At 38.1% G+C, this 24816-nt stretch overlaps 1 non-coding gene across 1 annotated transcript; it reads right to left on the bottom strand.

The window, feature by feature from the left end:
- Positions 1 to 7426: 7426 nt before the first annotated feature.
- Positions 7427 to 7534, bottom strand: LOC112787077 (small nucleolar RNA R71). Its single transcript, XR_003194513.1, has one exon. It is a non-coding gene; the product is annotated as a small nucleolar RNA R71 (small nucleolar RNA).
- Between the last annotated feature and the right edge of the window lie 17282 nt (positions 7535 to 24816).

Below are 24816 nucleotides of genomic sequence, written 5' to 3'. Positions count from 1 at the left end.
GTACTATTGGTGGTGTAGTAATTTACGATTGCATGTGTGATTTAGGAGCATGTGTCAGTATAATGCCTTTGTCTATATATGATATTTTGAGGCTCCCTCCCTTAAAAAGGTCGGCAGCTCATTTTGTGTTAGCAGATAAAAGCATTATTACAGTGGCTGGAGTTGCTGAAGATGTTTTGGTGAACATTAAAGGGCTTACATTTTTCACTGATTTTTATATCTTGGAAATGCCCCATAATGATTCAGATAAGCCATCATCAATCCTACTTGGAAGACCATTCCTGAAGACATCAAAATTCAAATTGGATGCTTTTTCAGGAACATACTCCTTTGAAATAGATGGCCGCATAGTAATCTTCAATCTGAATGGAATCATTGACAACCCCCAAAAAGATCGTTCTATCTTCTAGTGTGATGTCATAGATGAAAGTGTAGCTGAAGTTCACAAGGAAGAGTTTGAAGAGAGGCACACTGGATAAGGTCCAAGTATGGGGACCCTTTTAACTGACAATGAGGGCACTTGATGCCAGGGCATCTTGGCCAGTTTCATTGACCTTTTCTTTACTAATTTTAGGTTAGTTTCATGCATTTTCTTAGGAAATAAGCTAGTTTTGGGTAGATATTCACTTACACCTTGATTCAAGCATACATTGTGCATTTTACATTATTTCATGAGGATTTTGCATAAGTTTAGTGACAAATTGTATGTTGCATTGCCCATGACTTGGACTAGAACTTTGATGCGCTCTATTGCTTGATTTCAGGACCAAAGGAAGCAAGGAATGGGAGGTAACTTGCAAAGTTAATGAGAAAAGTGATTGCCAATAACGCTCTCAAAGCCATCATTGACCACGTTAAGAGTCACGTTAACTAAGTTAACGTGAACTCTAACGTGGAGAAGGGAAGTTGAGCCAACGTTAGTGACACTTAACATTGTCACTAACGTTAGCAAATGCTCATAAGTGGCCACGTTAGAGTCCACGTTAACTTAGTTAACGTGGCCTCTAACGTTAGAAAAGGGGAGAAACGCCAACTTTAGTGACATTCAACATTGTCACTAACGTTGGCCTAAGGAGAAACATACCACGTTAACTCCCACGTTAACTTGGCTAACATAAGACGCAAGCATGGTCGACAACGTTAGTGACACCCAATATTGTCACTAACGTTGGAAGTAACCACACAACCCCCCAAGGAGCCACGTTAACTTCCACGTTAACTTAGTTAACGTGAAAGCTAACGTTGATGAGTGAAAGAATGGCCAACGTTAGTGACACTCAACATTGTCACTAACGTTGGGGATGGCTAAGCATGGCCACGTTAGAAGCCACGTTAACCTAGTTAACGTGGACTCTAACGTGAAGCATAGGGGCACCTTGGAACGTTAGTGACAATGTTGAGTGTCACTAACGTTCTCGAAGGATGGCAAGCCCACGTTAAAGAGCCACGTTAACTAAGTTAACGTGGGCTCTAACGTGGGAACAAAAGGGGCTTTTCAAAGTTATTGGAAATGTTAAGTCTCAATAACGTGTGCGAAGGACTTAGAGGCAACGTTAGTGGCAACGTTTATGCCACTAACGTTGAAGTTAACGTGGCTTTTACTTAGTAACGTTAGTGAGAAAGTTGATTGTCACTAACGTTCTCGAACTTATATTTTCACTAAACGTTAACACCCCTAACGTCCTGAGCTAAAGTTTCTGCCCACTTCACATTTTCTCTCTGCAAGTAAAGCCAAGCCCAAATGAAGAAGAGAACTGCTTCAAACTCAAGATCCAAAGGCCCAAGACTTGAAGAGCCAACTAGAAGCTGAGAGAAGTAGTATATATAGGAGTAGCTTTGAATTGTTAGGTCGGAAAGGAGGAAAGGAGAACTACTCTCTGTATTTTACTTTCTCTGCATTTTTCTAGTTTTATGATGTATTCTCCATCTTTGTTTTCATTTTCAAGAGCTATGAACAACTAAACCCCTTTCATTGGGTTAGGGAGCTCTGTTGTAATTTGATGGATCAATACTAATTTTCATTATTCTTCTTCTATCTTTTCTCTTGATTTTACTTGAAAGCTTTCGATCTTCATCCAATTGAGTAGTTATCTTGGAAAAGAAGCTATTTAAACTTGGATCTCTTCTGAACCTTGAAAGAGGAATGAAGAGATCAAGCTAGAAATACTTTCTCATGCTGGACCAAATTGGGTTTGGATGGGTATGTGACTATAACCCTCTCAATACTTGATTTGGGAAATGCATGTGGTATAATCAATGACCATACTTCATCTCTTCTCATGAGAAATTGACCAAGGAATTAGCTATTGATCAAGATTTGAGAGATTGAATTGCAAGAAACTGTAATTCAATCAATTAAGATTTCCAAGGAGATCAATGAGTGCATTGATTGAGGAAGAGATGAAAATGAAATTGATCCGGAGAATTGGAACATCTCCTAAGCCTAATGAACTCCCCATCTCTGATCTTACCCATTCTCTTTAATTTCTGCCATTTACTTTTATGAGCAAATCCCCCATTCCCATTTACAATTCTACAATTTATTTTCAGTCATTTACTTCCAGTCCTTTAATTCTAGCATTTACTTTTCTGTTATTTACATTCCCGCCATTTTATTTTCTGCAACTCTCAACCCAAATTCTGGATTCGCTCAACTAGAACATTCTTCTAATTAAAGTTGCTTGATCAATCAATCTCTGTGGGATTCGACCTCACTCTATTGTGAGTTTTTACTTGACGACAAATTCGGTACACTTGCCGAAGGGAGATTTGTTGTGAGACAAGTTTTCCGTGCATCAGCACTTCGTCATTTTCACATGCTCCAGATAATCCAAAGCCTGCCCATGATCAAAAGTTAGAATTGAAACCCCTCCCTCCACCTCTCAAATATGCTTATCTTGAAGATGAGCAGAGGTTTCCGGTTATCATTGCAAGGGAACTTACTCCTCAACAAGAAGAGCAGTTACTTGATGTGCTGAGGAAGCATAAGAAGGCAATTGGGTGGAGCTTGGCAAACATAGTAGGCATCAACCCTCAAGTATGTGAGCACAGAATAATTTTAGAAGAGGGAGCAAGACCTGTCCGTCAACCCCAAAGAAGATTGAATCCCACCATCTTGGAAGTTGTCAAAAAGGAAGTAACCAGACTATTGGAAGCCGGTATCATATATCCCATTTCAGACAGTGAATGGGTAAGGCCAGTACAAGTGGTGCCCAAGAAGTCTGGAGTCACTACAGTGAAGAATGAGCATAGAGAGTGATGAGCGGATAATTTATACGCTTTTTAGCATTGTTTTTAGTATGTTTTTAGTAGAATCTAGTTACTTTTAGGGAAGTTTTTATTAGTTTTTATGTTAAATTTACATTTCTAGACTTTACTATGAGTTTGTGTGTTTTTCTATGATTTCAGGTATTTTCTGGCTGAAATTGAGGGACTCTAGCAAAAATCAGATTCAGAGGTAGAAGAAGGACTGCTGATGCTGTTGGATTCTGACCTCCGTGCACTCAAAGTAGATTTTTTGAAGCTACAGAACTTAAAAAGGCGCGCTTTCAATAGCGTTGGAAAGTAGACATCCAGGGCTTTCCAGCAATATATAATAGTCCATACTTTGGCCGAGTTTAGATGACGCAAAAGGGCGTTGAACGCCAGTTCTACGCTGCAGTCTGGAGTTAAACGCCAGAAACACGTCACAAGCCAGAGTTGAACACCAGAAACACGTTATAAACTGGCGTTCAACTCCAAGAATGACCTCTCCACGTATAAACTTCAAGCTCAGCCCAAGCATACACCAAGTGGGCCCCAGAAGTGGATTTATGCATCAATTACTTACTTCTGTAAACCCTAGTAACTAGTTTAGTATAAATAGGACTTTTTACTATTGTATTTGGATCTTCGGAACATCTGGGGACGTTTAGTTCTTAGATCATGGGGGCTAGCCTCTCGGCCATGCCTGAACCTTTATCACTTATGTATTTTCAACGGTAGAGTTTCTACACTCCATAGATTAAGGTGTGGACTCTGCTGTTCCTCATGAATTAATGCAAAGTACTACTATTTTTCTATTCAATTCAACTTATTCCACTTCTAAGATATTCATTCGTACTTCAATATGAATGTGATGAACGTGACAATCATCATCATTCCCCCACGAACGCGTGCCTGACAACCACCTCCGTTCTACCTTAGATTGAATGAGTATCTCTTGGATCCTTAATCAGAATCTTCGTGGTATAAGCTAGATTGATGGCGGCATTCATGAGAGTCCGGAAAGTCTAAACCTTGTCTGTGGTATTCCGAGTAGGACTCAGGGATTGAATGACTGTGACGAGCGTCAAACTCGCGAGTGCTGGGCGTAGTGACAGACGCAAAAGGATAGTAAATCCTATTCCAGTATGATCGAGAACCTCCAGATGATTAGCCATGCAGTAACAGCGCATCATACCATTTTCATAGAGAGGATAGGATGCAGCCATTGACACTGGTGATGCCTCTAGATGATTAGCCATGCAGTGACAGTGCATCGGACTATTTTCACAGAGAGGATGAAAAGTAGCCATTGACAACGGTGATGTCCTTACATAAAGCTAGCCATGGAAAAGAGTAGGACTGATTGGATGAAAACAACAGAAAAGCAGAAGTTCAAAGGAACGATGCATCTCTATACGCTTATCTGAAATTCTCACCAATGAATTACATAAGTATTTCTATCTTTATTTTATGTTTATTTATTTATTAATATTCGAAAACTCCATAACTATTTGATATCCACCTGACTGAGATTTACAAGATGACCATAGCTTGCTTCATACCAACAATCTCCGTGGGATCGACCCTTACTCACGTAAGGTTTTATTACTTGGACGACCCAGTGCACTTGCTGGTTAGTTTTGCGAAGTTGTGAAGCTATGCTTGGACCATGGTATTGTCCACCAGTTATTGGCGCCATCGCCAGGGAGAGAACGAACAACAAATTTTACAACCTCAGAGTAACAATTTCGCATACCAAGTTTTTGGCGCCGTTGCCGGGGATTGTTCGAGTTTGGACAACTGATGGTTCATCTTGTTGCTCAGATTAGGTAACTTTCTTTTTGTTTTATTTTCAAAAGTTTTTCAAAAAAAAAATCTTTCAAAAATTTCCCATCTGTTTTCGAAAATTATTCTAAAATTTTTTTAAGAATGAATTCTAGTGTTTCATGAAGCATGTTGAAGCCTGACTGGCTGTAAAGCCCTGTCTAAATTCATTTGGACTGGGGCTTCCAACCCAACATTATTAAGAGCAAGCTAGTTGTTGCTAATCCACCTGCTGCTATTTTTGATCCACCTGATTTACATGCTAAAGCTTGGCTGGCTATTAAGCCATGCCTAACCCTCAAATTGGTGCTTTAGACTAAGAGTACAAGATTCCTGGAATTCATATTAAAAAATTTTGGAATCCTTATTTTTCTTTTTCAAATAATTTTCGAAAAGTCCAAAAAAATCATAAAATCATAAAAATAAAAAATATTTTGTGTTTCTTGTTTGAGTCTTGAGTCAATTTTTAAGTTTGGTGTCAATTGCATTTTTTCTAAAAATTTTATGCATTTTTCAAAAATTCATGCATTCATAGTGTTCTTCATGATCTTCAAGTTGTTCCTGGCCAGTCTTCTTGTTTGATCTTGATGTTTTCTTGTTTTGTGTCTTTTCTTGTTTTTCATGTGTATTTTTGCATTCATAGTGTCTATACATGAAAAATTCCTAAGTTTGGTGTCTTGCATGTTTTCTTTGCATTGAAAATTTTTCAAAAATATGTTCTTGATGTTCATCATGATCTTCAAAGTGTTCTTGGTGTTAATCTTGACATTCATAGCATTCTTGCATGCATTCATTGTTTTGATCCATAACTTTCATGCATTGAGTCTTTTTCATGTTTTTCTCTTTCATCATTGAAAATTCAAAAATAAAAAAATATCTTTCCCTTTTTCACTCATAAATTTCGAAAATTTGGATTGACTTTTTCAAAAATTTTTAAAATCTAGTTGTTTCTTATAGTCAAATCAAATTTTCAATTTAAAAATCTTATCTTTTTCAAAATCTTTTTCAAAAATCAAATCTTTTTCATTTTTCTTATTTATTTTCGAAAATTTTAAAAATATTTTTCAAAAAAAATCTTTTTCTTAATTTCATCTCATAATTTTCGAAAATATCATCAACAATTAATGTTTTGATTCAAAAATTTAAAGTTTGTTACTTGCTTGTTAAGAAAGATTCAAACTTTAAGTTCTAGAATCATATCTTGTGATTTCTTGTGAATCAAGTCATTAATTGTGATTTTAAAAATCAAATCTTTTTCAAAACTAATTTCAATCATATCTTTTCAAAAATATCTTTCTATCTTATCTCTTCATACCATATCTTTTTCAAAAATTTGATTTTAAAATATCTTTTCTAACTTCTTATCTTCTTATCTTTTCAAAATTGATTTTCAAATTTGTTTCAACTAACTAACTAACTTTTTGTTTGTTTCTCATCTCTTTCAAAACTACCTAACTAACTATCCCTCTCTAATTTTCAAAAATCCCTCCCTTTTTTTCAAAAATTCTTTTTAATTAACTAATTATTTCAAATTTTAATTTTAATATTTTTTTTCTTCTTTTAATTTTCGAAAATCACTAACCATTTTTCAAAAATAATTTTCAAAAATCCTTCTCTCTCATCTCCTTCTATTTATTTATTCATCTACTAACACTTCTCTCCCATCCAAAAATTCGAACACTACCTCCCTCTCTGTGTTCGAGTTTTTCCTCTTCTCTTCTTTACATTACATTCTTTTCTTCTTCTACTCACAAAGGGGAACCTCTATACCTGGGTAAAAAGGATCCCTATTATTATTATTTTTCTGTACCCTCTTTTTCATATGAGCAGGAGCAAGGACAAGAACCTTCTTGTTGAAGCTGACCCTGAACCTGAAATGACTCTGAAGAGGAAACTAAGAGAAGCTAAAATACAACAATCCATAGATAACCTTACAGAAATTTTCGAACAAGAAGAGGATATGGCAGCCAAAAATAATAATAATTCAAGGAGGATGCTTGGTGACTTTACTGCACCTAGTTCCAATTTACATGGAAGAAGCATCTCCATCCCTACCATTGGAGCAAACAATTTTGAGCTTAAGCCTCAACTAGTTTCTCTGATGCAACAAAACTGCAAGTTTCATGGACTTCCATCTGAAGATCCTTTTCAGTTCCTAACTGAATTCTTGCAGATATGTGATACTGTTAAGACTAATGGAGTAGATCCTGAAGTCTACAGGCTCATGCTTTTCCCTTTTGCTGTGAGAGACAGAGCTAGAATATGGTTGGATTCTCAACCTAAGGATAGCCTGAACTCTTGGGATAAGCTGGTCAAGGCTTTCTTAGCCAAGTTCTTTCCTCCTCAAAAGTTGAGTAAGCTTAGAGTGGATGTTCAAACCTTCAGACAGAAAGAAGGTGAATCCCTCTATGAAGCTTGGGAGAGATACAAGGAACTGACCAAAAAGTGTTCTTCTGACATGCTTTCAGAATGGACCATCCTGAATATATTCTATGATGGTCTGTCTGAATTAGCTAAGTTGTCATTGGATACTTTTGCAGGTGGATCCATTCACCTAAAGAAAACGCCTGCAGAAGCTCAAGAACTCATTGACATGGTTGCTAATAACCAGTTCATGTACACTTCTGAGAGGAATCATGTGAGAAATGGGATGCCTCAGAAGAAGGGAGTTCTTGAAATTGATACTCTGAATGCCATATTGGCTCAGAACAAAATATTGACTCAGCAAGTCAATATGATTTCTCAGAGTCTGAATGGAATGCAAGCTGCATTCAATAGTACTCAAGAGGCATCTTCTAAAGAAGAAGCTTATGATCCTGAAAACCCTGCAATAGCAGAGGTGAACTACATGGGTGAACCATATGGAAACACCTATAATCCCTCATGGAGAAATCACCCAAATCTCTCATGGAAGGATCAACAAAAGCCTCAACAAGGCTTTAATAATGGTGGAAGAAACATGTTTAGCAATAGCAAGCCTTTTCCATCATCCACTCAGCAACAGACAGAGAACTCTGAACAAAATACCTCTAATTTAGCAAACTTAGTCTCTGATCTATCTAAGTCCACTGTGAGTTTCATGAATGAAACAAGGTCCTCCATTAGAAATTTGGAAGCACAAGTGGGCCAGCTGAGTAAAAGAATCACTGAAACCCCTCCTAGTACTCTCCCAAGCAATACAGAAGAGAATCCAAAAGGAGAGTGCAAGGCCATTGATATAACCATCATGGCCGAATCCAAGAAGGAAGGGGAGGACGTGAATCCCAAGGAGGAAGACCTCCTGGGACGTCCAATGATCAATAAGGAGTTTCCCTCTGAGGAACCAAAGGAATCTGAGGCTCATCTAGAGACCATAGAGATTCCATTAAACCTCCTTACGCCCTTCATGAGCTCTGATGAGTATTCTTCTTCTGAAGAGAAAGAGGAAGTCACTGAAGAACAAGTTGCCAAGTTCCTTGGTGCAATCATGAAGCTGAATGCCAATTTATTTGGTAATGAGACTTGGGGAGATGAACCTCCCCTGTTCACCAATGAACTAAATGCATTGGATCAACTGAGATTGCCTCAGAAGAAACAGGATCCTGGAAAGTTCCTAATACCTTGTACCATAGGCACCATGACCTTTGAGAAGGCTCTATGTGACCTTGGGTCAGGGATAAACCTCATGCCCCTCTCTGTAATGGAGAAACTGGGAATCTTTGAGGTACAAGCTGCTAAAATCTCATTAGAGATGGTAGACAATTCCAGAAAACAGGCTTATGGACAAGGAGAGGACATGTTAGTAAAGGTTGAAGGCCTTTACATCCCTGCTGATTTCATAATCTTAGATACTGGGAAGGATGAGGATGAATCCATCATCCTTGGAAGACCCTTCCTAGCCACAACAAGAGCTGTGATTGATGTTAACAGAGGTGAACTAGTCCTTCAATTGAATGAGGACTCCCTTGAGTTTAAAACTCAAGAACATCCTTCTGTAAACATGGAAAAGAGGCACAGTAAGCTTCTCCCACTGCAGAGTCAACCAGAGCCCCCACAGTCAAACTCTAAGTTTGGTGCTGGGAGGCCACAACCAAACTCTAAGTTTGGTGTTAAACTCCCATATCCAAACTCTAAGTTTGGTGTTGGGAAGTCTCAACAATGCTCTGAACATCTGTGAGGCTCCATGAGAGCCCACTGTCAAGCTATTGACATTAAAGAAGCGCTTGTTGGGAGGCAACCCAATTTTTATTTATCTAATTTTAATTTATTTTTATTGTTATTTCATGTTTTATTAGGTTCATGATCATGTGGAGACACAAAATAAATATAAAAATTGAAAACGGAATAAAAAATAGCACACCCTAGAGGAGGAGTTCACTGGCGTTCAAATGCCAGTAAGGAGCATCTGGCTGGCGTTCAACGCCAGAACAGAGCATGGAGCTGGCGCTGAACGCCAGAAACAAGCATGAAGCTGGCGTTCAACGCCAGAAATATGCTGCATCTGGGCGTTGAACGCCCAGAACAAGCATCAGGTCGGCGTTTAAACGCCAGAATTGCATGCAAAGGCATTTTACATGCCTAATTGGTGCAGGGATGTAAATCCTTGACACCTCAAGATCTATGAACCTCACAGGATCATCTCAGGATTTGTGAATCCCAAAGGATCCCCACCTTCCCTCCTCATAATCCTAGTTTCTTCCACATCTTCTTCTTCATCTATTCTTTCTTCTTCTGCTCGAGGGCGAGCAACATTCTAAGTTTGGTGTGGTAAAAGCATTGCTTATTTTGCTTTTCCATCACCATTGATGGCACCCAAAGCCAGAAAAAACTCAAAAAAAAAGAGAAGAGAAAAGGGAAGACAAAAGCTTCCACCTCCAAGTCATGGGAGATGGAGAGATTCATGTAAAGGATCTATAGCTCAGTGGTAGAACATTTGACTGTAAATCAAGAGATCCCTGAGATACCTCAGGGGATACATTTTCCCCCACACAATTATTGGGAGCAACTAAGGATAGGAGCACCAAAATCACTAGGGATCAAGCAACAGAGACAAGGAAGAGACATAGAAGAGCTCAAGGACATCATTGGTTCCTCAAGGAGAAAACGCCACCATTACTAAAGTGGACTCATTCCTTGTTCTTACATTCTCTGTTTTTCGTTAAGTGCTTATCCATGTTTGTGTCTTATTACATGATCATTAGTATTTAGTAACTATGTCTTAAAGTTATGAATGTCCTATGAATCCATCACATCTCTTAAATGAAAAATGTTTTAATTCAAAAGAACAAGAAGTACATGAGTTTCGAATTTATCCTTGAACTTAGTTTAATTATATTGATGTGGTGACAATGCTTCTTATTTTCTGAATGAATGCTTGAACAGTGCATATGTCTTCTGAAGTTATTGTTCATGAATGTTAAATATGTTGGCTCTTGAAAGAATGATGACAAAGAGACATGTTATTTGATAATCTGAAAAATCATAAAAATGATTCTTGAAGCAAGAAAAAGCAGTGAATACAAAATCTTGTAGAAAAAAAAGAGAAAAAAAATTGCGAAAAAATAATAGAAAAAGAAAAAGCAAGCAGAAAAAGCCAAAAGCTCTTAAAACCAAAAGACAAGAGCAAAAAGCCAATAACCCTTAAAACCAAAAGGCAATGGTAAATAAAAAGGATCCCAAGGCTTTGAGCATCAGTGGATAGGAGGGCCTAAAGGAATAAAATCCCGGCCTAAGCGGCTAAACCAAGCTGTCCCTAACCATGTGCTTGTGGCGTGAAGGTGTCAAGTGAAAACTTGATACTGAGCGGTTAAAGTCAAGGTCCAAAGCAAAAAAAGAGTGTGCTTAAGAATCCTGGACACCTCTAATTGGGGATTTTAGCAAAGATGAGTCACAATCTGAAAAGGTTCACCCAATTATGTGTCTGTGGCATTTATGTATCCGGTGGTAATACTGGAAAACAAAGTGCTTAGGGCCACGGCCAAGACTCATAAAGTAGCTGTGTTCAAGAATCAACATACTGAACTAGGAGAATCAATACAACTATCTGAACTCTGAGTTCCTATAGATGCCAATCATTCTGAACTTCAATGCATGAAGTGAGATGCCAAAACTATTCAAGAGGCAAAAAGCTGCAAGTCCTGCTCATCTGATTGGAGCTATGTTTCATTGATAGTTTGGAATTTATAGTATATTCTCTTCTTTTTATCCTATTTGATTTTCAGTTGCTTGGGGACAAGCAACAATTTAAGTTTGGTGCTGTGATGAGCGGATAATTTATACGCTTTTTGGCATTGTTTTTAGTATGTTTTTAGTAGAATCTAGTTACTTTTAGGGATGTTTTTATTAGTTTTATGTTAAATTCACATTTCTGGACTTTACTATGAGTTTGTGTGTTTTTCTGTGATTTCAGGTATTTTCTGGCTGAAATTGAGGGACTTGAGCAAATATCAGATTCAGAGGTAGAAGAAGGACTGCTGATGCTGTTGGATTCTGACCTCCCTGCACTCAAAGTAGATTTTTTGGAGCTACAGAACTCAAAATGGTGCACTTCCAATTGCGTTGGAAAGTCGAAATCCAGGGCTTTCTAGCAATATATAATAGTCCATACTTTGGCCGAGTTTAGATGACGCAAAGGGGCGTTGAACGCCAGTTCTACGCTGCAGTCTGGAGTTAAACGCCAGAAACACGTCACAAGCCAGAGTTGAACGCCAGAAACACGTTACAAACTGGCGTTCAACTCCAAGAATGACCTCTCCATGTGTAAATTCAAGCTCAGCCCAAGTACACACCAAGTGGGCCCCGGAAGTGGATTTATGCATCAATTACTTACTTCTGTAAACCCTAGTAACTAGTTTAGTATAAATAGGACTTTTTACTATTGTATTTGGATCTTCGGAACATCTGGGGACGTTTAGTTCTTAGATCATAGGGGCTGGCCTCTCGGCCATGCCTGAACCTTTATCACTTATGTATTTTCAACGGTAGAGTTTCTACACTCCATAGATTAAGGTGTGGAGCTCTGCTGTTCCTCATGAATTAATGCAAAGTACTACTATTTTTCTATTCAATTCAACTTATTCCGCTTCTAAGATATTTATTCGTACTTCAATACGAATGTGATGAATGTGACAATCATCATCATTCCCCCACGAACGCGTGCCTGACAACCACCTCCGTTCTACCTTAGATTGAATGAGTATCTCTTGGATCCTTAATCAGAATCTTTGTGGTATAAGCTAGATTGATGGCGGCATTCATGAGAGTCCGGAAAGTCTAAACCTTGTCTGTGGTATTCTGAGTAAGACTCAGGGATTGAATGACTGTGACAAGCGTCAAACTCGCGACTGCTGGGCGTAGTGACAGACGCAAAAGGATAGTAAATCCTATTCCAGTATGATCGAGAACCTCCAGATGATTAGCCATGCAGTGACAACGCATCGGACCATTTTTACAGAGAGGATAGGATGCAGCCATTGACATTGGTGATGCCTCCAGATGATTAGCCATGCAGTGACAGCACATCGGACCATTTTCACAGAGAGGATGAAAAGTAGCCATTGACAACGGTGATGTCCTTACATAAAGCCAGCCATGGAAAGGAGTAGGACTGAATGGATGAATACAGCAGGAAAGCATAAGTTCAGAGGAACGATGCATCTCTATACGCTTATCTGAAATTCTCACCAATGAATTACATAAGTATTTCTATCTTTATTTTGTGTTTATTTATTTATTAATATTCGAAAACTCCATAACTATTTGATATCCGCCTGACTGAGATTTACAAGATGACCATAGCTTGCTTCATACCAACAATCTCCGTGGGATCGACCCTTACTCACGTAAGGTTTTATTACTTGGACGACCCAGTGCACTTGCTGGTTAGTTGTGCGAAGTTGTGAAGTTATGCTTGGACCATGGTATTGTGCACCAGTTATTGGCGCCATTTCCAGGGAGAGAACGAACAACAAATTTTACAACCTCAGAGTAACAATTTCGCATACCAGAGAGCTCATAGCAACTAGAGTTCAGAATGCTTGGAGAGTCTGCATTGATTACAAGCGTCTCAACCAAGCTACCCGTAAGGATCACTACCCACTTCCATTCATTGATCAAATGCTGGATCACCTGTCAGGTAAATCACATTATTGCTTTTTAGATGGTTACACAGGTTATTTCCAGATTCATATAGCTCCTGAGGATCAGGAAAAAACTACTTTTACATGTCCTTTTGGGACTTATGCTTACAAGAGAATGCCCTTTGGCTTGTGCAATGCACCAGCTACTTTCCAAAGATACATGATGAGTCTTTTCTCTGATCTTATTAAGGACTGTATGGAAGTTTTTATGGACGATTTTAGCGTTTATGGTGATTCTTTTAGCCTTTGCTTAGATGGATTATCTAGAGTATTAGATAGATGTGTTAATACAAACCTTGTATTAAATTTCGAAAATGTCACTTTATGGTAAAACAAGGGATTGTATTAGGACATGTGGTATCTAATAATGGCATTTCTGTAGATCCAGCAAAGGTGAATGTTATTTCTAGTTTACCTTACCCCTCTTCTGTGAGGGAAGTCCGTTCGTTCCTTGGCCATGCAGGTTTTTACAGGAGATTTATTAAGGACTTTAGTAAGGTCGCACTTCCCTTATCCAGATTACTACAGAAGGATATTGAGTTCGAGTTCAATGAGGATTGCAAACAAGCATTTGATAAGCTGAAGACTGCTCTGACTCAAGCTCCAATTGTGAGAGGACCAGACTGGAGCCAGCCATTTGAAATCATGTGCGATGCTTCCAACCATGCAGTAGGAGCAGCGCTGGCTCAACGTGAAGGTAAGGATCCTTTTGTTATTGCTTATGCGTCTAAGACTTTAGACACTACCCAGTCCAACTATACTACTACTGAGAAAGAGCTTCTTGCTATTATTTTTGCTCTGGATAAATTCCGAGCCTATTTACTTGGTACTAGAGTAGTAGTGTATTCGGACCATGCAGCTTTAAAGTATCTATTAGCTAAAAAGGAATCCAAACCAAGACTCATACGTTGGATACTGCTGTTACAAGAATTTGATTTAGAAATAAAGGATAGGAGTGGTAATCAGAATTTAGTGGCAGACCACTTGAGTCGCCTTGAGCATATTAAGGATGATTCTACTCCTATAGATGATAATTTTCCTTTTGACAACCTGCAAGCAGTATCTGAGGTAGTCCCTTGGTATGCACCTGTTGCTAATTATTTAGTTAGCCGCACATTTCCTCCAAATTTTTCTAAGCATCAAAGAGACAAGCTGAAGAGCGAGTCTAAATATTATATATGGGATGACCCATATTTATGGAGATGTGGCACTGATCAAGTAATTAGACGTTGTGTGCCTCAATCAGAATTCCAGTCCATTTTAGAGGCCTGTCACTCATCTGAGAGTGGAGGATATTTTGGTCCTCAAAGAACAGCCAGAAAGATCTTAGACTGTGGATTCTGGTGGCCTACTCTTTTTAGAGACGCTGCTGAGTTCTGTAAATCTTGTCTCCCATGCCAGAAATTTGGTGATATATCCAGGAGGGATGAGATGCCTCAACAAATTATGCTTTTCTGTGAAATTTTTTATATTTGGGGCTTTGACTTCATGGGTCCATTTCCAAATTCTAATGGATATTTTTATATATTGTTAGCTATGGATTATGTTTCCAAATGGGTGGAAGCAATTCCTACCCGCATTGATGATGCTAACACTGTTGTTTCCTTTGTGAGAAACCATATTATATGTCGCTTCGGATCACCACGAGTAATCGTGAGCGATCAAGGCACCCATTTTTGTAACAGGAGACTAACAGAATTAATGAAGAAGCATGGGATAATTTATAAAGTTGCAACAGCTTACCATCCCCAAACTAATGGGCAAGCCGAGGTGTCAAATAGAGAAATTAAGCGTATCTTGCAAAAGATAGTAAAGCCTCATAGAAAGGACTGGAGCACCAAGCTACAAGATGCACTCTAGGCATATAGAACAGAATACAAGACACCCATTGGGATGAGTCCTTTCCGCTTGGTTTATGGAAAAGCTTGTCATCTCCCAGTTGAAGTAGAACACCGAGCTTTTTGGGCAGTTAAAGAGTGCAACATGGGAATTGAGAAAGCCGGAGCTGAAAGAAAGTTGCAACTGCAGGAACTAGAGAGCCTTCGCCTAGAAGCTTATGGAAACTCCAGAATATATAAGGAAAAGATGAAGGTTGTACATGATCAAAACATCAAGAAGAAAGAGTTTTAGCCTGAGGATTTAGTCCTCCTTTATAAATCACGACTAAGGCTCATGTCAGGCAAGTTGAGATCAAGATGGGAAGGTCCATACAGAGTAGAGAAGGCCGAACCGTACGGAATTTATCACCTAAGCCATCCTTCAAGCTCTGAACTTATTAAGGTTAATGGACAACGCCTGAAGTTATACCATGGCGAGATGATGCAGAGAAACAAAGAGCTTGAGATCTTCCTCTTGGAAGATCCCCACATAGCAGAAGATTGAGCTAGTGGAGCGTCCAACTTACGGACGTTAAAGCAAAGTACTAGGTGGGAGACAACCCACCATGGTATGATCGTTCTTTTTTTTATTTTTAGTTTTTCCTATTCAATAACTCTTCTCTTTCTTAGTACTTTCGTGCATCTGCATTTACATGTTTTTATTTTCAAAAAAAAAAATTTTTGCTACGCGACGCGTCACAGGGAGAGTAAAGAAAAATAAAAATGAACAGAAAGTCACGCTGGAGTGTGGCTGGAGGCGTGCCAATGGCACAAATCAACCCACGCGACCGCGTTGCTGACGCGTTCGCGTCGCATGGGAATCATGGCCTCCCACGCGACCGCATGCCCTGAAGTTTTCGACGTAAAAGGGTGCAAAATGAAATATTGTGCGAGAGTGATACTGGATTGGTGCTGGAAGCACAATCCTTATCACGCGACCGCGTCACCGACGCGGCCGCGTCATCCGTTTTCTGACGCACACTCACGAGATCGCGTGACCCACGTGATTGCGCCACCCTAATTTTGGCAAATAAATTAATTTGAACAGAGAGTTGTGCTGGTGCGAGGCTGCACTCGCGCCGGAAGCATAACATGGGTCACACGACCGCGTGACCAACACGATCGCGTCACCTTACTTGAAGCGCATTCACGCGAACGCGTGCCCCACGCGGCCGCGTCGCGTGCGCCGCACAGCTCAACCTAAATTGCCAAATTATCTTATCTTATGCTTACTTTAGTTTGAGTTGTATGAATTTTTACAATTAACTTCATTCTAGTACTTTTGGATCAATGTTATAAATATATTTTGGTTAGAGACAATTTTTATTATATAAAAAAATTATTTAGTATAATTATGTATTTATTTTTATTTTGTAATATTCAATTCATTTATACATGTAATCATATTAACTATTATGTTGTATTAGTAATTATTAGATAATTATATATATATACAGAAAAAAAGGACCTAAGGCTACACCTATATGTACAGTAGCTATAGTATACAAAAAAAAAAAAGAGACCTAAGGCTACACTTATATATAGTAGCTATAGTATACAGAAAAAAAAAACGAGACCTAAGGCTACACTTATATACAGTAGCTATAGTATAAAAAAAAAAAGAGGGACCTAAGGCTACACTTATAAAAAGTAGCTATGGTATACAATGTGGTTACGCTTTACAAGTGATGCAGTAGGGTTGAAAAGCGTAGCCTATTCTGGAAGAACGAAAGCTGAAAAGCGTAGCCTTTGGTCCTGGACAGCATCACTTGAAAAGCGTAGCCTATTTCCAAACGCCAAAAGCGTAGCCCTTGGTGCAGAAAAGCGTAGCCTTTGAGAATAGGCAACGGCCGAATAGGAATCACCCCAAAAAGCGTAGCCGTAGCCCAAAAAGCGTAGCCTTAGCCTAAGGCATCATTTTTTTCATTTTTGGCTACACTTTTCAAGTGTACCTGAATGGGTGTTTTTCTTGTAGTGTGCGAAGCTTTTCAGCCTAACCTCTTCGCACTCAAACAGCTATAACTTTAGCTATAGAGGTTCAAATGACACGGTTCTAGTTGTGTTGGAAAGCTAACGTCCGGGGCTTCGATTTGATATATAATATGCCATAGTTGCCTTGACGCTAGGCAACTTGAATGCGTGCTCCACGCGGATGCGTCGCAGTGGCAAAAATCAGCGTGGCAGATTTCTTCTCTAGCGATTTCTGGGCTGTTTTCGACCCAGTTTGCGGCCCAGAAAATACAGATTAGAGGCTATAAAGTGGGAGAATCCATTCATTCATATTTATCAGCTCATAATTCATAATTTTTAGTTTTAGATGTAGCTTTTAGAGAGAGAGGCTCTCTCCTCTCTCTTAGGATTAGGATTTCTACTTTTATGCTGTTGAGTTGGATATTACTACCTCCATTGAGGACTTTATTATTCTAGTTTGTTTTCTATTTCCTTACTCTTTTATATCTTTAATCCTTATTCAGAGTTACAATTGGAAAGCTTTTATGACATTATTAATGCAAAGAGTATTTTTCTATTTACCCCATTATTTGTTTGATTATCCTCAAGTATTTATTTAGTCATTTATTATATGAAATTAGCATCCATGTCAATGGAGTATGTTCCCAACTTGATTTTGGAGTTGATTAATATTTGAAGACCCTTGAGTCGAATTACTCAAGAGTTAAATTGTAACTGGGTTTATTGTTGGCTGGCTCTCTAGTCACTAACGCTAATCCTTCCCAAGGGAGAGGATTAGAACTTGTGAATAGAAGTAGACTTCCAACGGCGCCATTTTGAAAGAGCGAAACTCTCGCGCGATCTAGAATTTTCACAATAAATTCGCGTTACAAGTATAGCTTCTAGACTGACAAGAATTCCTTTCTTACAAACGTTTTGGTTGTCACAAGTAACAAACCCCTTTAAAATTGATAACCGAAGTATTCAAACCTCGGGTCGTCTTCTCAAGGAATTGCAGGGAGGTATGTTCTTATCATTGGTTATGAGTTTTCTAGGGAATTTGGAGTTTGGGCAATGGGCACAGATATAATTATAAATTAAAGCAATAAAAATAAATAAGAAATTTTATGTAATTAAATTAAAAGCCTTGACCCGCAGAAGATTAATTGGAAGTTCTATCCTTGTTGGATTTTTCTCAAGATCAATTGATAATTGAAGGTTACTTCTACTTAGTTATCCTTTACCAAGTAAAGTAAAAGAAATTCAAGTAAGTTGGAAGTCTACTTCTATTCACAAGTTCTAATCCTCTCCCTTGGGAAGGATTAGCGTTAGTGACTAGAGAGCCAGCCAATAATAAACCCAATTACAATTTAACTCTTGAGTAATTCAACTCAAGGGTCTCCAAAATCAAGTTGAGAACCTACTCTATTGACATGGATGCCAATTTCATATAATAAATGACTAAATAAATACTTGAGAATAATCAAACAAATAATGGGTTAAATAGAAAAATACTCTTTCCATTAATAATGTCATAAAAGCTTTCCAATTGTAACTCTGAATAAGGATTAAAGATATAAAAGAGTAAGGAAATAGAAAACAAACTAGAATAATAATGTCCTCAATAGAGGTAGTAATATCCAACTCAAGAGCATAAAAGTAGAAATCCTAATCCTAAGAGAGAGGAGAGAGCCTCTCTCTCTAAAAGCTACATATAAAACTAAAAATTATGAATTATGAGCTGATAAATATGAATGAATGGATTCTCCCACTTTATAGCCTCTAATCTGTGTTTTCTGGGCCGCAAACTGGGTCAAAAACGGCCCAGAAATCGCTGGAGAAGAAATCTGCCACGTTGATTTTCGCCACTGCGATGCGTCCGCGTGGAGCACGCGTTCGTGTCGCTTAGCATCAGGGAAACTATGGCACATTATATATCAAATCGAAGCCCCGGACGTTAGCTTTCCAACACAACTAGAACCGTGTTATTTGGACCTCTGTAGCTAAAGTTATAGCCGTTTGAGTGCAAAGAGGTCAGGCTGGACAGCTTAGCAATTTCTCCAACTTCTTGTATTCCTCCCACTTTTGCATGCTTCCTTTCCACCTCTGAGCCATTCCTGCCCTGTAATCTCTGAAATCACTTAACACACATATCAAAGCATCTAATGTTAATAAGAGAGGATTAAACATAAGGAACTTAAGGCCAAAGAAGCATGTTTTCAATCAAAGCACGTAATTAGGAAGGCAAATGTAAAACCATGCAAATAGTATGAATAAGTAGGTAAAGAGTTGATAAAAATCACTCAATTGAGCACAAGATAAACCATAAAATAGTGGTTTATCAAATGGATCAAAGGAGTGAAGAGAAAAGCATGCAAAGTGGAGAACTCATGGAAAATCAAGGATTGGGAGTGCAATCATCGACGTGTACACGTGGATTACGCGCACGTGTGGAATATGAAGTCGCATTGCGACGCGTACGCGTGGGAGTAAAATGCCAAACGACGCGTACGCATGACCCATGCTTACACGTGCAGCTCACACGTGACCTCATTAAAGTGAAAACGCTGGGGGCGATTTTTGAACTTCCCAGGCCCAAATCAAACTCATTTCTGAGCCTATTACATGCAGAAATCAAGAAGAGTCAAGGAAGGGGGAGCACATAGTGGAGTTTTCATCATGTTTTAGTTAGTTTCTAGAGAGAGAAGCTCTCTCTTCTCTCTAGAATTAGGTAAGATGTAGATTAGGATTTCTTAGATCTAGGTTTAATCATGCTTTTATTTACTTTTTCTTTCTAATTTCTTGTTCCTTTACCTTTGCTTTCCTAGTTAAGTATTCTAATCCTTGTATTTGTTTACTTTGTTGTTGATGCACTCTTGTTCCTTTTATTTTCCTTTAATACAATTTAAGTTTGATTTATTCTATTGTTGATTTGAATTGTTCTTGTTAATTTCCTTGCAATTAGTAGTTGTAGATTTACACTTCTTGTAATTTTATTTTACCTTCCTTTTATGCCTTCTAAGTGTTTGACAAAATGCTCGGAAGGATGTTAGAATAGATTTTTCTGTTCTTGGCTTGGGATGGTAACTTAGGTGAAATTGAGTTGCTAATGTCCAAGTCTTGATAATTGGTGTCCATTGACTCTAGCTTCCACTAAGTTAATTAGTAATGTGGCTAGAACTTATGGATTGGGATTGGTGTGGCTCATTTGACTTTCCTCCATTCGTTAGAGGATGACTTAATGGGATTAATCCTTGCAATTATCATGTTGTGGTTAGTAACAAGGATAAAGATCCTTAACCATCAACCCTTGCCAAGACCTTTTTATCATTTGAGTTTCATTTACTTTCTTGCAATTTATGTTTCATGTCTCTTATCACAAAATCTCAAATACTTGTCCCATAACCAATAACAAGAACACTTCCCTGCAATTCCTTTGAGAGACGACCCGAGGTTCGAATACTTCGGTTATTTTATTGGGATTTGTACTTGTGACAAACAAATTTTTTATTGAAGATTGTTTGTTGGTTTAGAAACTATACTTGCAATGAGAATTTATTTGTGAAATTCTAAACCATACGAAAAAATCCGTTCATCACTTAGCTTTGGGGTTATGATAAACCCCAATTTTGTGGTTTATCTTGTGCTTAATTTAGGGGATTTTATCACCTTTTCTCATATTTATTCAATGAAATAGCATGATTTTGTAATTCTCCCTTAATTTGTGCTTAAGTGTAAAAACATACTTTTCAGGCCTTAAAATTGGTGATTTTAATTCACCTTAATTCCATTCGATGCCTTGATGTGTTTGTTGAGTGATTTCAGGTACATAAGGCTTGTATTGGATGGAAGAAGTGAAGAGAAAAGCATGCAAAGTGGAGAATTCATGGAAAAACAAAGATTTAGAGTGCATACATCGACGCGCATGCATGGAGATGAAGTTGCCAAGAGACGCGTACGCGTAAGAAGGAAAAGCCAAGCGATGCGTACGCGTGACCCATGCGTACGCGTCACAGCTTGCACGTGACCTCATTAAAGTGAAAATGCTGGGGGCGATTTCTAAGCTGCCCAAGCCCAAATCCAACTCATTCCAGAGACTATTTCATGCAAAATTCAAGCTTGGGCAAAGGGGGAGCACTTAGATGTAGCTTAGCATCATGTAGTTTAGTTTCTAGAGAGAGAAGCTCCTTCTTCTCTCTAGAATTAGGGTTCTTAGGGTATTTTGCATCTTAGATCTAGGGTTCAATTCTTGTTTTCCTTTAGTTTCCTTGTAATTTCTTGTTCCTATATCCTAATTCTCTTAGCTTGTAGTGTTAATTTCTCTTTTCATGCCTCTTTTATGTTGATACACTTTTGTTGGATTTGGATTTCCTAATGCAATTTAATGTTGATGTTTTTTTATTGTTGATTTGAGTTGTTATTATTAATTCCTTGCAATTGGTAGTTGTTAGATTTTACTCTTCCTTGCAATTTAATATGTTTCCCTTTTTTGCCTTCCAAGTGTTTGACAAAATACTTGGTTGGATGTTAGAGTAGCTTTTTGAGCATTCTTGGTTTGGAAAGAGGAATTGGGAAATCTTGAGTCATTAATACCCAACCTATGTTGGTGATCTAGAGTTGTTTGTTAATATTATTTCCATTGACTCTAATCTCTTGCTAATTCAATTAGTGAGTTGATTAAGATTTTTGGATTGAGATTAGCTAGTCTTATTTGACTTTCTCTCATGGAAGATAACTTTGCACCTTCTTCCATGTTGGAGATGACGAAATAAGATAAATTCTTCTTAATCATTGTTATGATTAGTGACTAGGTAATTAAGTAGTAATTACTCACAAGAGTGAGGTCGATCCCACAGGGATTGATGGATCGAGCAATTTTAGTTAGGTGATGAATTTAGTTAAACAAACAGTTGATGATTTGAGTAAATTGTGATTAACAAAAGCTAAACTGCAAGTAAATAAAAGGGAAAGGGGAAATTGAAAGAAAAATAAAATGCAGAAGAGTAAATTGCATGAAACTTAAAGTGCAAGTAATGTAAATGACTGAAACTTAGATTGCAAGAAATATAAATAGCTGAAGCTTAAAGTGTAAGAAAACTAAATTACTGAATCTAAATTGCTGGGAAATGTAAATTGCTTGAAGAATAAAAGGGATTTAGGAGCTGGGATTCAGAATTTAACAAGAAAATGCAAAATGTAATCATTCAGAGAAGTAGAAGATGAAATAAGTTACAGAAGATCTAAACAAAAATGGAAAATTGCTTGAAAAAGCAAAACAAAAAGAAAACTTAGCTCAATTATGAAATCTAAAAGAGAAATTGAGGATCAAAGAAGAGAAATGAGATTAGAAAGTAGATCTAGATCTCAATTACCCCCTTGACTTAACAGAAAAGAAATTGCAGAAGAAATGTAAATGAAACAGCAAATGAAACTCAAATCCAATTCCTCAATTCTCAGAATTTTGCAGCAGAAGAGCAAAGATGAAATTTAGATCAAGAATTGAAACTGAATTCCTTCAATCTCAATCCAAAATTTAAAACAGAAAGTAGAGGTTGCAGAAGAAAGTAAAATGAAAACTAGAGAGCAAGACTTAGATCCAATCTGAGTTTCAGAGCTCTCAATGAAACTAAAGTTCAAGAAAATGAAAAAATGAGCTAAAAGTCCAGAGCCACAAAAGTTAAATGAGCCAAAGATCCTTTACAAATTAAATTAACTCCTATTTATATACTTTCTAGTTTTGGTTTTTAGGACTTGGAGTGGGCTTTTCAAATTGGTGAAGAAGTGGATCCAAAATGGCTTTTTAATTGAAAATTGGACCAAGGGCCACCTCTAGTGGAGCGCTCGGTGAAGTCAAATAACGTAGCACTCACTTAGCTCCTTGTGCTTCCTTCGAACCAAGCCTCGTGCTAAACTTCATAGCGCTCAGTGAAATGAACCAACGTAACGTTCCCTTGTGCTTAAGTTGGTCTCCCTCTTCGAGCCCTGGCCGTTTCATTTTGGAGCAATTTCTCATGCCAAAGTAGTGCTCAGTGAGGGGTTTCAACGTAGCGCCCTTTCTATGTATTGTGTGCCCCTTTTCGAGCCTTGGCTATCCCATTTATGAGTGTCGCGCCTTGTTTTCCTTTTGATGGGCCACGATAAAGTGAAAAGAGTTGACGGAGCGCTCTTGGTTTTGAGCGCTGGTGCCTTGTTAATTTGGTATCCCTTGAGCGCTCAGTTTGTAAACACAACGTAGCGCCCTTGCCTTTCTTTTGGCCGCTCCTTTACTAGCGCTCAATTAGAGAGCGCTGCGCTCAATTAGAGAGCGCTGCGCTCAATTAGAGAGCGCTATGCTTGGCCTTGGTTGAGTGCCACGCTTTTATATCATGGGTCACGCTTTTCAAACCGTGGCCTAAGGTCCAAAGCGTGCTCTAAGATTCCTTTTTCTTTTTTTCATCATTTCTTCACTTACAAGTAATCAAAAAACCAATCAAAGCATCACCAAATTCATAAGATTCCTAAATCATTCAAAAACCAACTAATTCTAGCTTAAACCTCATGATTTTATGGTAAATAATTGATGGTTGATTGTTGATAAACCCTGATTTCGTGATTTATCTTGTGATTATTTTAGGGATTTTATCACCTTTTCCCACATTTATTCAATGAAATAGCATGGTTTTGTAATTCTGCCTTGAATTGTGCTTAAGTGTAAAAACATGCTTTTTAGGCCCTTAAATTGGTGATTTTAATCCACTTTAATTCCATTCAATACCTTGATGTGTTTGTTGAGTGATTTCAGGTTCATAAGGTAAGTATTGAATGGAAGAAGTAAGGAGAAAAGCATGCAAAGTGGGAGAACTCATGAAGAAATGAAGGAACTGTAAAGCTGTTAAGCATGACCTCTTCGCACTCAATTGACCATAACTTGAGCTACAGAGGTCCAAATGAGGCGGTTCCAGTTGCGTTGGAAAGCTAATATTTGGGGCTTCAAAATGATATAAAATATTCTATATGTTATTTCGCGCTCAGAGGCGCACACGCGCCATGTACGCGTGCGCGCCGATGCTGTCCGTGGCCCACTAAAGTGAAATCGCCCCCAGCGATTTCTGAAGCACTTTGGGCCAACCCAACTCATTTCTAATGCTATTTCATGCAGAATTCAAGCTTGGGCAAGGGAGGAGCAATTGTTTGAAGTGTTAGCATCATGTAGTTTAGTTTCTAGAGAGAAAAGCTCCCTCTTCTCTCTAGAATTAGGATTAGAATTTCTTAGATCTAGGTTTAACTCATGCTCTGATTTAGTTTTCCTTTACAATTTCTTGTTCCTCTACTCTTCTCTCTCTAATTTTGTATTTCATTCTTGTAATTTCTTACTTTGTTGTTGATGCACTTTTGTTCTTCCATTTTCCTTTAATGCAATTTATAATTCATGTTCCTTTATTATTGATTTGATTTGTTGTTGTTTAATTCCTTGCAATTGAGTAATGTAGATTTACTTTCCTTGCTATTTTACTATGTTTTCCTTTTATGCCTTCCAAGTGTTTGACAAAATGCTTGGTTGGGCTTTAGAGTAGAATTTTGTGCTCTTGGCTTGGGAACGTAACTTAGGAACTCTTGAGTCACTAATGTCCAAGTGATTGACGATTGGGAGCCATTAATGCTAGATCTCACCAATTGATTAGGTGTAGAACTAGGACTTATGGACTTGGATTGACATAGCTCATTTGACTTTCCTTTATTAGTTAGAGGATGACTTAATGGGGTTGATCCTTGCCAATTCTCATGTTGTGGTTAGTGATTAGGATAGAGATCCTTGACCACCT

This window comes from Arachis hypogaea, chromosome 20, assembly GCF_003086295.3.
Source record: "Arachis hypogaea cultivar Tifrunner chromosome 20, arahy.Tifrunner.gnm2.J5K5, whole genome shotgun sequence".
NCBI classification, from domain to species: domain Eukaryota; kingdom Viridiplantae; phylum Streptophyta; class Magnoliopsida; order Fabales; family Fabaceae; genus Arachis; species Arachis hypogaea.
Note: the sequence above shows the minus strand (reverse complement) of the source record. Positions and strands in the feature narration are given on the sequence as shown.